The following is a 13,454-nucleotide window of genomic DNA, read 5'->3' as shown; positions in this document are numbered from 1 at the left end:
AAATCCTGCTCTTGTCTTAGAGATGGAAATTGCTGCTTTGATTCCAACTTCAAGTCAGGGAAATAAAATGAACATTTTGGTAGCATTGGATAGTGCAGAGAAAATCTCCAAGCAGAAGCCAACTAACTCCCATGGAGTTAACACTCCAAATAGCTGTTTCTGAAGGGCCATGGTTAAATGTTCAGTGTTTATGTCCTGGAATCCTGACTCTGCCATTGCCTGGTACACAGTCTTGAGGATGTCACTTGGATAGCAAAGAACCATGAAAAAGTAATATGTTGATCCGCAAAGTGTAAATAAATAAGAAAACGTGATTGAAATTTTCTTTAACATATCTGAAGAAAAATAAAAGCAAAGGAAATATTGAAATGAAATGAATGTGTTTATAGAAAGAAGTATTTATGGTATCAGATAATATTGTTTGAAAGTAGAAAAAGTCTTAGAAATGACACCCAATCCCCCCCAAAGTCAGATAAACTAATTTATTTTTTGCTAATGTGAAAGTGCCTACTGATGTACACCTCTCCCACATAAAGTAAATTTTTGATGAGCAATTGCTAGGTATTGACCAAGAGTCAAAGCTTATGAAATAGGAAGTTCAGGGACCATGGCCTTGTCCTCAGGGATGTGAGTGCTCCAGGATAACAGGCATCAGCCCACATCAGAGACCACCTCATACACACCTGCCCCAGGACATGTGATTACATGATTTGTCTAATACACCTGCCTAAATTTCTGATGTTGACTCTAGTGGACTTAACAAACATTCCTCCTAGCATTGTTTCAATATAGCAACAAATAGAGTTAGAGTACCTGGAACATAATGAGTCCAAGAATGGGGGAGCAATGCAAGGTCATGGGAAAAAATAGATTTAGAGGCAAAAGGCTCCAGGTTGCTCCTTACTGCATAACTTTGGATTAGTTATTGTAATTCACTGGGCTTTGATTTCCTTAGTTTTAAAATGGGAATTATATTATTCCCTGTGGGAGGATTAAAGTTCTCTGTATACTAATAAAGCATCATACAGTTGTCAAGCACTGATATTTATTTGCTTAATATTTTTTGTGAGATCTGTTATAAACCAAGCAAAGCATTATTGAGATGCTCTCTCAGCAATGAATAAAATCTGTAGTTCCCAAACCTCAAAGAACTTAAAGGCAGTATAGTGAAGATTATAAGTGACCAAACAGGCAATTTCAATAGAATAGGCTATGAAAGATACACAAAGTTATGAGCTAATACACTTACGGCTGGAACTGCCTTTATTTAGAAAAAACACCTTAAGGATGAGGAGAGAAAAAAGGAATGAGCTAGCAGGAGCCTATTCCTTGAACACATATTTAAAGAAGAGCCTACTATGTTCTAGACTCTCCTAACCCTTGGGACCTATCAGTAAACAAATCCCAACATCTTGTTCCCATGGAGCTTACAGTCTAGTGAAGGGAGACAGATGACCACAGACAATAATTTAGAGGGCGAGGATCCTGGAAGTGTACATATGTGTGTGTGTTCATTAAGGATGGTTAGTGTAGGACTCACTGAAAAGGATACATCTGAGGAAAGCCATGCAGGATGTGGAGAAATTAGTTACACAGCCATTTTACAAACAGTGTTTCAGGAAGAGGCACCAACCAGCCCAAACACTTCAAGTGGATGCAAGCCTTCACCTCTTAGAATAGCAGGGAGACTAGTATCTAGAGTAGAGGGAGTAATGTAGGGAGGTGTGGAAGGTGAGGCCTGGGAGGCAATAACTCCCTGTGCTCAGAACTCACTAGCCTGTAAGGATTTGACTTCTATGCTGAGTGAGATACGGAGTTTTGAGTAGATGGAATCACGACTTGTGTTTGAAAAGGATCACTCTGACTAGCAAGACATCCTTTTAAAATAAAAGAAAAAAATAAACTGGGATTTCAAAGGGGAAAGGAAGACAGTGAGGAAGAGGCAATGAGAGAAAGCAGTCTGACTCCATGAAAGGAGACTGGAGCCTTCGCAGAGAAAAGTGAGACATTTCCTGCAGGGGTTGGAGGCCAAAGGACTTTTAGTCCGGGGATGTTTAATAATTGGATTTACAAATTGTTTCTGTTACTGTGAGATAACCCTCTAACACCTCTGTAAATTATTCATAAATTCAAATACTCTCATGTACCCATGTGGGGAATAAAGAATTACGCCACATCCCACAGTTTCCCACTCCCCTAGTGCCCATGCAAGGGAGAGGCATCTGTCATAGGAAAGAGTGGTCCAGGGTTGCAGGAAATAGTGACCAGAAGTGGAGCTAAAAGCGAAGCAGAGAAGTCGCTGTAGAGAGAGGTGGCCAGAAAATGAGGGGAGGTGGCCCTCTGACAGGTATTACAGTAACTACAACTGATGGAGCCTCAGGGTGCCAAGGGAGTGCCATATGGGAGAACCTACTGTGGCCAGGAAAGGCGTGTGTTAGGAAGTGACTTCTCAGTGAAGACCTAAGAATAGGTAGGCTGGGGGTGGAGTGAGAGACCGCAGGTTGCAGCTGGGAGGGCCAGCCTGTGCTTGAGCCCAGGCATGGTTGCCAACCCCGTGGTCAGGAGATCCATGATAGTTTATGGTCTGGCTGGAGAGCAGAGAGTGAGGCGAAGTAGCAGGAGAGATAAACTGGGGCCAGATGGAGATGAATGCTTTAAGCCAAGCATGGCTTTGAATGTGGCCACGACTTTTTTTAGCTCATCAGCTATCGTTACTGTTAGTGTATTTTATGCGTGGCCCAAGGCAATTGTTCTTCTCCCACTGTGGCCCAGGGAAGCCAAAAGATTGAGCATCTCTGCTTTAAGCCATGCTCTGTTTGTACTTTATCCTCATGGCCAAACTGAGACATTGACATGTTTAAGCAGGGGGTTGACAATCCTTTAGAAAGCTCACTTGGGCTAAAAACAGTTTGTTGTTGAAGTTTGAGGTCAATAGAAGCTGTATGGACCTTAGGAGGCAGCTCAGCATTATTCAACTAGCCTCATGGGGGAGGCCACCACTTCACAAACGCCTACATTTTTAAGGTACTTCTGATTCTTATAGCCATTAAATAAAATAGAACACGGCAAATGGCATTGCATGAGTTATTTTAATTGCAAAATGATTTGGGAAACTAATGAGTCCTTCCTCGATGCAGAGTCTTCTATGGTTAAAGAATTTTTTTTCTTACCACTTGATTAATCGTTAATACTACTATTTATATCTACTCAATTTCAAGAACAATGTATGCTAAGTGATAATAAATATAAATTTTTCCATATTCTTCCAGGCCATTTTTAGAGGTGAGACAAATTAATCAAATTCTCACTATGCTTTTCAGACATCTTAATAACATAGTGACTCTGAATAAATAACTTGTCATTAACTGACACATTTCCTCCTACTTCAAACCAAGTATTGTATTGGGTGGCCATCCTTCAAAACCAATTCAAAACTCATTCCTGGACCACTCAGCACCCTTAGAACCTATCTGGCCTTCTGATGCTTCTTTAGCTGTGGCATCTGGCAGGGGCTGTTGGAGAGCCACGCTGTGGCGGCCAAAAGGGGAAGGGACAGAAGAGAGAAACAACTTGAGGTATGGACTGAGAAAAGAAAGATCGAATGACTAAGGAAATATGTTAACCTGCAAAGAGGATTTTGCTCAGGGTAGAGATAATTAAATTTGGCCCCAGCTGGGAAGAAGAGCTGTTCTGTGATTGTTATTCCATCAGATTGTGAAGTTACTCTTCTCTGGAGGTACATTTATGTTCCAGTGGAAAAACATATATATTTATTCCACTAACCATTCCACAGGACATGACTAATAAATAATAAATGGAAACAATAACTCCATTTGGTGCAATTTTCAGTAGGTCAAGGCCCATTTTTATTGCCTGCTGTTGAGAACACTGTGTTTGGAGTGTGTTCCTGCGTCTATTCATCAGGAGACAGGTACCGATATTGGCGGAAGAAGGGGACCAACAGGAACTAATCAATTCCACCTGCCGCGGTTTCTCCTGAGCTCTGTGGCTGCCAATGCACAGGCCGTGCTCAGCATTCTGAGAGCCGAGGAAACCACAAGCCAGCAAAGCCTCCTTTGCTCTTGCAGTTACACATCCTATAGGAGGACGGATTTCCTGGGGTCGGGGCACACCACGACATTTACTGGTGAGAAGGAGCCGGGGGTGGCGCGGGCCTTGGTGAAGGCCTGGAGTTGCTGATGGCTGAGCTAACTCCCTGGCGTCGCAGTACTTGGAAAACAACCCTTCATTTTTCACTCCCCTGAAAATCGAGGGTGGTAATTCTTGGGCTCATTACCCTTGTGTGTAAAATACAGGAATGTGAGAATGTGCTGGAATAGGTTTCAAAGCCATCGGACTTTCTGGTCTTGGTATCTGCTTGGGTGCCTGGCTGTGCCCTTAGAAACCCATTGCCTCCTGTGCTCTGCGGGCATTGCGCTGGATAAGCACTGTGCCGCCTAGCCTTGGGCAGACTCGGAGTGGCCAGATTGTAACACCGTCTGTCATCAGAACTGCCTACATAGAAATATTTCTAGGCGATTTTTTGTTCAATTAAAAAGATCACAAAAGATATGTACATATAAATATATATCTGGACATATAATAATACATTTTTCCTATAATGTTCATAGAGGAAACTCTGGAAATCTACATAGCAGCAAGGTTACAAATAGTGACTTCTGAGTAGTGGGATTTGGGTGAACTGTACTTTCTACTATTGTAAGAACACGGACTCTGGGTTTGAGTTCAACCTCCATCACTTAATAAATAGCTGGCTGATTTTAGCTGTTATTGAATGTCTCTAAATTTCAGCTTCTCCCTTTGTACAAATGAATAAATAAACAGTATCCACTATTAAATGATATTAGATGAGGTTAGATGTATTAAAAGCTTACTTCAGAGCAAGCACCCAATAAAAGTTAGCTGTTGCTTGTATTGTGCTATTATATTGATGCTGTTGTTGTTATTGATGCAATACATTTAGTGGATGAAATGAATAGAGGCATTTCCTTGGGCCTGTGATTACCTGCTCATGTGTGTCCTTCCTACACCCTGCGAGCCAGAGTTATCCCAGTAGCATTTCCCAAGAAGGGTGGGATGAATTTGTTCCAACCCCACCAACATCATTCACCAAACAGGCTGGGTCCATACTTTAAGACAATCATATCTTGTTTTGCTTCGGGTAAAAAGAAAATAATTTTAAGATCCTGGTGACTGGGCTGCTCACCAGGATCCTTTGAGTTCTCTTAAATTAGTAGGATTGTATTGAACGCCATAGGCAACTTCACAGGGAGTCTCAGCAGAGAATTCCAGATTGAACATTTCACTCTTATAATCAAGTCCCACATCTTTGTGAAACAGGAAGAAATAATCTCTAGCGCAAGAGTCTTGCAGTCTGAAAAACTCTGAAAAAAAAAAAAAAAAAACAGGTGAGAATTGCACACTTGGAAAAGATGTTTAGTTAGAATACTGGAAATCCCCATACTTACACATGCTTCAAAGCTGAGGCATTTAGGAAACGTTGTTAAAGATTTGGATTGGTCTCTAGGTATTTTGAGTTTCTTCACAAGGTTCAAGGTATTTTACTTGAATCTCTTCTCTATAAAACCTTGTGTGGAAACATCTACAGATTGATAAGATTTCAGAAACCTCAAAAAGTCACTTCTTCGAAAAAATGGTTACCCTACTCATCTGCCAAGATGTTGCCCTCCCCAACCCCAGCTGGGTCTTAGATTCCCCAAGAGGAACCATTTTCCTGGACTAGTCACTGTCTCTAGAAAACTGACATTTTTTCTGGAGAGAGTTAGGGTTCTAGCTTGAGGGCACTCTCACCTGGCTCTCTTTCCACTGGAATTCTGAAGTGGATAAATTCTGAAGTGAAGATCTCCTATCTCCATAACCCTTTGTAGTTTCCAAAACAGTTCTAATGAGTTGACCTCTGTGCATATTGGCAGATGCAGAGAGTGAGGAAATCATTGAAGCCAAGGCTGGTTAGACTTAGGGAGGGCAAGAAAAGAGAGTAAGCTCCAAGTGACTGGGCTTTAGACACTGGGAATATATAGGATGAGGGAAATGATAGTGAGGTAGAAGATAAATTATGCCAAATATCACTGTAGGGTGATCTCCCCAAGGGAGTGGGGAGAACTAAAGCCTGTCCAAGATTACTTTTGTATTTTTGTCTCAGGTCAAATCTGCCTTATTAATAGGTTAGTTCAGGGAACCTCAGAGACCAGCCTGTCCAAGGTTCTCCGTGGGTTGTGTGTATCACAAAAGGCCTTACATGTTTCCCAGCATGCTTCTAGGTATGCTGACGAGCTATCAGAGTGGGGCCCAGAAGTCTACCTGGTAAACAACATTGTAAACTTCTGATACAGGTTGTCTGTGAAAAGCACTTTGAAAAATCATCTATTCTAACCATCTCATTATGAATGAGGAGACAGAAGCCCACAGAGATCACATGGCTTACTCTGGACAACACTGATAATCTGGTAGCAGAATGATGTAGAACCTAGGTATTTCTTACTCAAAATAGAGATCATTGCTGGAACTAGGTATTGCCTGCTGTGTACCATAGACTTTTCTAATTTCATGCCTCTATAAAAGTAATGGTGTCCATCATTAGAATGTGTGGTCTCTGTCTGCCACTGTGAGAGTAATGGGAATTCCTTGTATGTTTAATGACAAGCCAGAGATCTATGTCCAACAAAATATGGCAGAAGTGAGATTCACGGACAAAGATTGGAACTGTGGCGATAGACTGTGTTTGCATATTCCTTCAGCTTTAACCCTGCAAACTCAATGCTACATAAACAGAAGGCCCAGCTCTAGAATGGTCTGGATCTTAATCTCATTGCTGAACAAGTAAGAAAGGAGTAATAACAGCCTATTAGCACAACTGAAAGAGCAAGGGTCCATAGAGGCCTCTTGTCCCATGTCCTCTTCTCCTGGGATAAGCATCTCTACCCTGGAGGTGGCCAGAGAATCCTGTTCCAGTGGAACCTGTTGTGACAGGATCACTCCCCACGGCCGCCACCTGGTGCAGCAGCCTCACCTTCAGCTTCTTTCTGGGATGGATGTTTAGGTGAGATGACCCTGCAGTTCTTCCATTTAAAAACAAATTATGGTGTTAAACACTGTAGTCTTCAAACTACAAATATTTCACCACTACTGGAAGCTTCACAGCTAGGAGTGGCTTCCCCTCAGGCTGTCGGTGCCTTGACTGGGCTCTGCCAATGCCACCACATCACAGCCTGAGTGATTCTGAGGGAAATGACCTTGAAGTCCTTGGTGCTGCTCAAAGACCCATGGTGGAGGGGTCAGGCTTGCTCTTTGAAAGATCTTCTGAGGGTACAGTGGGCAACTCATGGAGTCCTGAGATCCTGTGTTCCCAAATGAGAACATCATAGTCTGTGTCTGTGGACACATTCAACTCAGTCCTCAAGGCCTTTGGTTTGCACAGACGAGGTGAATTTCGTGAATTTGTTGTGTGTGGTAAGAATCTTCGTTCTTGACCTCTAGGGCTCTCTTGAGGGAAAACCTACATTGATGAATATAAAAATTCAAGAGTGCTATAACAAAACAAATGTGATTTTAAAAATACTTTATAGGGAGAAATACTCTAATTACAAATCAAATGGTTAAATAAAGTAGTCCAACATGAAGCATTTCTGTCTCTTTTGCCCTCTCTCACACACATACATACACACAGTTTTAGCACAGCATCAGAAGTAAAACATAACTTAGCATCTCTTTGCCGTACAGGTCTATAGACTTAACTCCTAAGCCACAATCTTGTTTTCCTCCTTTCTTTGCTCCTCATTATAAAAATGTTTTAGAATGTTCAGAGACTGATTTGCTCAGAGAGATTTCACCACAAAGGAAGAATATTTGGGTACCCAAAATCAGGGAGGGCAGCAAAATTCCCATTCCTCTGTTCTTTCATTCACGTGTTCGTGTGTTCTTTCATTCTTACCCATGTGTTCATTCACCTACTAACTGAGGTTTAGAAGCCAAATTCCACTCCAAAATTATCTCATCCTTCACCTTTAAATTGTCCTCTTTTCTGACATTGGCATTCTCTATTAACAGCGTTAGTGTCTTCCACTTTTCCTGTTTCCTCATTAGCCACCCCTTCCCACCACCATGACTGTATCCTTGCAAATCTAAGTAGTGATTAATTATACACCCACGCACCCCTAAGCAGGGATCTTGCACTTCCCTTCGAATTCTCCCTATAAGGCTGGCACCTGCTCAGAGCAGATGTTTCATAAAGGTGGAATGAATGAATGATTCATCATCTAACTTCTCTCACATCTATACCCTCTTTCTACCACCAGTGTCTTCATTCAGGTCTGTCATACCTTCGTATAGACCACTGAGGTTACCCACTGACACAGTCCCCCATCCCTACGTTCTTTCCACCGCCAGTTCATTCCATACACTGCCCTTTAAAGCACTGTTCTCATTTTGTCTTGTCCCATTGTTCTCGTTACTCCTCACAAAGCCCGAAGTCCTAAACTTGGTATTTAAAACCCTTCCCGATTTAGCCCTTTCATGTCTGCAGTCCTTTCTCCTGCCATACCGCATCCTAAAACTGTTCTATCCAGCCCAGATGACAAACATGACCTTGCCAGTGTTTGAACCCTTCTCTCTGTCTAGAATGTTTCTCCTCAAACCCCCATTCCCACCCCATCTCATCTTACCCAAATTCCACACGCCTTTGAAGGCTTGTTTGTACAGGCTCTTAATTAGTATTTTTCTCTGTCCTCTCAGAGTTAATTTTAATTACAGCACTCATCACCACATACTTTCTTACATTTCGTTATCATACCATATGCTCCTCTACCAGGTGATAATCTCATTATGGGGAAAATTTGTTTCTCATTCATCTTTCCCCTCCAATGGCTAACAAATGCCTTATACATTTTAGGCACCCAATAAATGATTCTGATGGAATTTAATTGTACAGAGAAATATAATATAGCCCTTACTCATAAAAGAATTGCGGGGGAAATACATGGAAGAACATGATATAGTTAAAGCCGTCAGCTTTTGGCCATAGAGATATTTTACTACCAACCAGAAAAGGAAGGCAGGTTTATACCATCTGCCATCAACGTCTGTTTCAGTGACACTGAAGTATAGGATTGTATATAGATGAAGTATAATGACATCTAAAGTATAGGATTCTCTGATTCAATATCTCTAGATCGATATGGGTATTAACAATAAAATTTAGCATTTTAATTGACAGTGAACTTAGAGATTTCCTCTGCCTCCCTCATTTCAACCATGAAGAAGCTGAAGGAAGCCCAAGTCGTTCCTATTACCCCGGTACACTCATAAGATGCCAGATACTGTGATCAATGCTTCATGGCGATTCACCTGGAATACTTATCACCCTATGAAGTGGGCAAGGTTGTTAATCCACATTCCATACATGAGAAATCTGAGAGCTGCAGAGGTTTAATAACTTTTCCAAGGTACATAAAGCAAGGAGCAGACAGAATCAAGGTTAAAAATGTATCTTGTCGGAGTCAACAGTGTTCTTTATTATGTGGTTAAAGCGATGTTTTCAAGACCATTTAACGAGTTAGCAGCAAACGACGACAACTGCAAACTTTTGAAATCTAGTTCGTGCCTCTTTCATTTACCACTTTAAATCAGATTTTGCTAGTAAATAAGGCAAGTTTTCCAGTGCTTAGAAAATGCAAATTAAAATCTAATACAATTTGCTTTCGTATCTGTAAGTGACTGGTACTCTTCTTTATCTGTTTTAATGCCTTTTGTGTTTTTTTACATGTCTGATGTTTTCTATAATTTAAAAAATCTAGGCAAAAAATAAAATAAATAGAATTTATTATTCTCTAATAGAATCATTCTCCAGGGAATGACCATGTCAAAAGTTTCATTGCAGGCTTTATTTTATCACAGATAATCTTCTTCAAGATTATTTTCTGCCAAGACTTATCTAACAACACGATTTTAAATTTAGATAATGAATCAGAAAAATGTAACAAAAAGAAGGGGGTGGAGATTCGCATGTTTTCTAGATCGGTGGGGTTGCCAGGGGCTGGGGCAGGGGGTAGTTCTACTGCTTTCACGGGCATAGGCCGCCCTCTTCTGTCAGAAATAAGCTCTTACAACTCTTGGTCAGTTTCAAAAACACAACTCTTCTATCAGATGTGCTGCAAAAAAACAAGATTGTAAGGATTTAAGTACAACATTTCCTCATTACATGCTAAGGTTATTGCCTTAGATCTGAAAGGCAGAATCTGGAGATTCATATTGGTGGGTTAAGGTAATAAGATGACTTTCACGTGCCTTAAAAACAACCCTTTTAAATGGTGACTCCTTGACAGCCCAAATCTCATTTAATGAGAGGTCAGAGCCACCAGCCAGAGCGTCTCTTGTACTCCCCTCTCAGAAGAAAGAGCCAAAATATGAGACAAGTTCCCATGGCAGGACTGTTGTCTGGCTTAAATGACATATGTGTAAAACAGCTAAGCACAAGACCAGGCACGTGGCCATTGCTAAGCAAGTAGAAGTTCTCATCTTAATCATCATAATTGTATCAAAAGGAAAGTAATAAGAACATCTTCTGGGGATATCTCGGAAAGCACAGGCAGGCTGATTGCCGCCCTTCCACCATTCAGGTCTGCAGTTGGGTAGAATGAGCATGTCATCATTTGGGTCTGATAAAATGACCCTAAAGTACCATACAATTCACTCGTGCTCCTTGCATGGAATTCACAAGGCTAGCCCTCCACATTTCAGAAAGTTTTAATAAGGGCTAAACAACGTGTACTTAGTGCAAAAAAATATTGGCTATATCCTAATTTAAGTTGAAAATTCAACAAGAAAAACCCCATTTTCATTTATTCACTCTTTTAAATTTTTCAGTGATTTCCTCTTACATCTTCTAGCCAAAATGGATTCTAGTACTGATAAACAGCAGGAGCCATCAGCCTGCCCCTTTTTCATGCCAACACTGCAAGAACATCGAAGCGACTCGTATTCCTCAGTGGGAGGTCACTTTGTTCTAGGAATAAAGGTTATATTGCACTCACAAGATTACTTTTTGGCCCCCCAAATTGGTATTTCATTTACAAGTAATTTAAAATCCAAAGCTATTGGCATGAGGGAGTAACAACAGTAGAAACACTGCAAGTGTTAAGATCTTTGTGGATTTCATTTTTTAAAAAAAAATCTGTGAGTGGTGCAGCCAGAACAACTTTCACTGGGCTCACCGCCACATCTCTTTCCAAAGGCAACTCAGGAAAGTGGCACAGTCCATCAAATCTCATTCTTGTTTTGCATGCTGAAGTTTAAATTTTTCTTGTGTTTTGGGTGTAAGAAATCAATTGGGGAGAAAGAGCATACAATTAATACAGGAAAGAATACAATGAATTGATATATTTAGCAGAATGATCATTTAGCCTTCAGCCTTCTCCTTTCTCTCACCACGGAAAATATTTGATCCTTTGGCAAACAGTCAAAGCTTGTTGCCATAGGGTGCTTTCCTTTTGGAAAATAACAATCTTTGTGGTTTTATAAATCTTCTTTGTTAACCCAAAATTATTTCCATCAATTTTTTGAAGTGCAGCAGATACTATTGCAACTTTATCCATTCCGTGACCTCCAGGGACTTGTTAGGAAAGAGACTTCTCAACAAGGACCACAGGACTCATGAGGTCCTGCTACAGGCTCCCTCTCTATTTTTTCACACTGCTTTCCCCAAATTGCCAACCCCTGAGCACAACACAATCACTCTCTTCAATCCTTCTGCCTTTGCAGAAGCTATTGCTTTTGTCTAGAATGCCTCTTTCTTCCCATCTTGTTTGCCTGTCAAACGTATAATTATTTACATTTTGTATCAAATCTTTTGATGTTTGGGACATCTTCCTTATCATCACAGAATTTGTTTTCCGTGATAGAATGTACCTCCATTGTAGGACTCAGGATAAAAGGCAACTATTTCTTGACATAATGACCATAACAGCCAACATTACTGACTTTGGATACCATGATAGGAACTCTGTGATATATCTCATAAGCATTATTTCCACTCCCCCCATTCGTAAGTGTGAAATTGTATGGATGTGGAAACTGAGGGTTAGAGGAGTTACGTGGTTTGCCTGTGATTATGCAGCTTGTGTGTTTGGGTTGCAGATGTCAACCCATTTCCTTTCCTTCTCTAAGCCATGCTGTCTGTTGTCACTTTACATTGCCTTTCCGTTCACCATCCTCACTGGGTGACAGCTCCTTTATGTTGGGCACACATTTTATTCCTTTTGGTATTTCTCATGTTAAGCATAGTACCCTATATCTAATTGCTGGGTCAAGATGCATGCTGAATGAATAAATAAAATTCATTGCAAAACCTTTTTGAAGTGCAGATTGAATGGTTGATTTTTGCTTTAAAGGGTTGAGAAACATAGTCCATAGGAGGAGTCAACATGAATGACTATAGGTCCAACCCCATAGCCTCGCCTCCCCTTTCCTTTCCTGCAATCACCTCTTCCCTGAACTTCGGATCACAGAGCTGCTAAAAGTTCAACGTCCTTAAAACTACCAAAATAGCTGCCCTGATTGCATGGAATGTTCTCACACTTCTCTCACTTTACTCACCAAGCCCTTTTTCTTACATGCTGGGTGTGAAATCCATACTCCCCAGCAATACTTCCCAGGACTAATGAGACAAGGGGTAAAGGAGAAATGCTAAAAGCTATAAAGTTCCAGCTTTTGAGGGGGAGCAGCGGCATGAGTGGCTGGGAGTGCAGGCTCTGGAGTGAAACACTGAGCTCATTCAAAGGTGCTGCCACTGACTTGCTGCTGTGTCATTTGGGGCAAGTGACTGAAGGTCTCTAAGTGGCAATCTTTTCAAGTGTACCCATCCCATAGGGTTGTTCTGAGCCCTCATGCCTCTAGGCTTAGGGTCTGGTACAATATAACACTCAAGGAATATTAGCTAATATTATTAATAAGACAGAAAATAGGAAGACAAGTAGTCAAACAGAAAGGGAGGAGAAGAGTGACTTTTAAAATCTGTCTCAGGTTTCAAGCCCCCAACTTACAGTGATCTTATGAAGAAACATAACTTCGGAGTTTCGTGCACGGATACAGCCATGTCTATGAGCCTTTCTTTGAAAGCTCATTGAAATTTGGGATCAGGAAGCAAAAACTATAGTCCTTCATCTATTAAACCAGGTAAAAACATACACCCTGTGATTTTTAAGGGATTTAAGGGCATCTATTCAGGTAAAACCAGCCACTTCTTGTTTTATGGAAATGGCTCATAAACACTTGGGCCATAGCCTTTGAACTGAAGCATGTCAGATAGCCAGTGATTAATGCTCATAGAAATTATTAATTGCAAGACCGAGGCACTTAACAAGTATTGAGTCTGAAGAATATTACTGATGATTTCTTCAGAGGTGCAAAGAGCGAGTGGG

Source organism: Symphalangus syndactylus, chromosome 11, assembly GCF_028878055.3.
Source record: "Symphalangus syndactylus isolate Jambi chromosome 11, NHGRI_mSymSyn1-v2.1_pri, whole genome shotgun sequence".
Taxonomy (NCBI): Eukaryota; Metazoa; Chordata; class Mammalia; order Primates; family Hylobatidae; genus Symphalangus; species Symphalangus syndactylus.
Note: the sequence above shows the minus strand (reverse complement) of the source record.